Source organism: Tribolium madens, unplaced genomic scaffold (genome assembly GCF_015345945.1).
Source record: "Tribolium madens isolate multiple individuals breed KSU strain unplaced genomic scaffold, Tmad_KSU_1.1 Scaffold_20;HRSCAF=117;Tcas5.2_LG4, whole genome shotgun sequence".
Classification (NCBI taxonomy): Eukaryota; Metazoa; Arthropoda; class Insecta; order Coleoptera; family Tenebrionidae; genus Tribolium; species Tribolium madens.
The window spans coordinates 14,092,264-14,094,467 of NW_025400985.1; the positions used below are offsets into that span (position 1 = coordinate 14,092,264).

At 28.3% G+C, this 2,204-nt stretch overlaps 1 long non-coding RNA gene across 1 annotated transcript in view; it reads left to right on the forward strand.

The window, feature by feature from the left end:
• Nucleotides 1-205: 205 nt before the first annotated feature.
• The window catches only part of LOC123005047, a 9,804-nt gene continuing 7,805 nt past the window's right edge, over nt 206-2,204 (forward strand). The window contains exon 1 of the long non-coding RNA XR_006412728.1: nt 206-573. This is a non-coding gene — a long non-coding RNA (uncharacterized LOC123005047). The remainder of the gene's footprint in view (nt 574-2,204) is intronic.

The following is a 2,204-nucleotide window of genomic DNA, read 5'->3' on the forward strand; positions in this document are numbered from 1 at the left end:
AATATTTGTAAAGAATATGGAAAATTAAATACAAATTTAAAAGAAAAATAATTATGGGCTATTCAAATCGCCCGCGCTAACTGTTAGTACAGGCAGTCAACAAGAGATGTGCTAAGTGTAACTTTCGCTCGGTAGCGATAAGGACAGATGCGTTTCTGTTTATCTCTGTTGTTCTGTGCCTCTAATCTGTGTCCAACTTCCAACGTGTTTGTTGAGTTTCAACAATTGGTCTCTTCATACATGCGGTATTCGTTTAAAAACTACAATAAAAGAAAGTAAGCTTAAGTAAATATTTAAATAAATCAAGCTTAAGAAAGTGGTGCTGTAAAACGTGTTTTAAACTTTTAAAAGTATTAAGAATGCTGTGAACAACTACTTGCCGGTTTTGAGGTTAGGTGTGTTATTTTATTTTGTTGGGTCGAAGAATTTAAATTATTTCGTGTTGATATAAGTTTTTTTGTACATTTTGTGATGGTTTTGTGATAGTTCTGTGTTTGTTGTCTAAATTTAAAGTTCTATTCCGGATTGAGATGTGCAATTTTAGAATATTGTCAAACACGATTTCTTGCAGAGGTAAGTGAATATATTATAGGGTAGTAGATATTAATGTTTTTTGGGACATGGGTCCAGTAAATAAACAAAACATTTATCGGAATGTTACTTGATTTGGTGATTCTGCGATATACAGAATGATTCAAAAATGTCGGACAATCTCTTGAGTGGTGATAAAAGACATCCAACTGAGTTAAAAGTTCCCATGACAAAAAATCTGTTTTACGAGATATAACTTTTCAAAAATTAAATTTTGGATTAAGTTTTTGACCGATCCGACTATGTAATTTTGAATTTAGCTAGCGGAAACGGCAGATCTTCTAAGACTGAATTGGTACCTCTTGAAAAAAAATATCAATTTTTGTCTTATGTAAAAACCATTTAACAAACTAGCAAATTCAATAATAAATTAAATCCGACAACATCGGAAACAAAAGAGATGCCTACATGATAATATGAAAATTGACACTTCTGTTTTTATCAAAAAAAAAAAGCTTGAAACATTTCATTAGATTATGCATGCCTATTGATTGATAAAAAATAGTCGAAATTTATTATAATTAATAATGACGTATATAATATCACTCAGTTTGTGATAAAAATGTAAATAGTAGTTTCATATTTCGTTCATGAAAATTTAAGTTGAAAGGTGTTTGTAAAAATCAAAAAAATCTTTTATACAGGGTGCGTCAGAACTCGCGCCCCAAAGAAAAATGCCAATAAGGTAAGATACCAGAATCACGTTATGAGAGTTTAATTTGTGGCTTTTATTGGCTAAATTTTTGTACTTTTCCTACATAATTATAAATAAACCTTTACTTAATAATTGTAAAATAACATATAAAAGATCATCAAAAAATGAATGTCAAAATTTTTTGACAGATAGAATTTTTTAAACAACTTGTTGAAATGTTAAATTTTATAAAAAAAATTAAATTGTTCGTTTGAACAATCACTAATAAATCTAAATATTAATTACAACACTAAAAATAAATGTTAATCCAGCACAGTATTTGTTATACATAAATATAATTTTTTAATTTTATTACGGTGGATTGGACAATAAAAAATAAATGTAATTTTAAACCTAAAATTTGATATCTTAAACGTATTTTTACGTTGGTTTTGAACTCTCCCATTGCAATCCTAATCGACATATTTTTTATTTAAATTAAATTGAGTTGAAAATTTTAAAAAGAAAACCACCTCTAACTTAAAAACAAATCGACAAGAAATTTTTTTCTTTGACAGTTAGATACGCTCATTTTTTTCCTTTTCGAAAATGCCTCAAAATGTAGAGGGTGCCATTTAAAATTTTGAAGTAGCGGTGGGTAGCGATTGGGGGATGAAACTTAAAATGTAACTAATGTTGGTTGAAAATACATTTACTCAATGTCAAAAGTTATTGAGATTGGCTCCTTTTGAAATGAAAGCCTTGTATACAAGATCATCAGTGTTATTAAATAGATATAAAATAATGTCAAATGTCAAAAAATAAATGTAATTTTTTTTAACAGATAGAGTTTTTTAAACATTTTTTCATGTTTCTTGGATCTTATCTTACTTGAAATTTTTCTATGGGGCGCGAGTTTTGACTAACATACCCTGTATAACATATGCATTTTTCTTTGCAATGGATCTTGATCATCGAA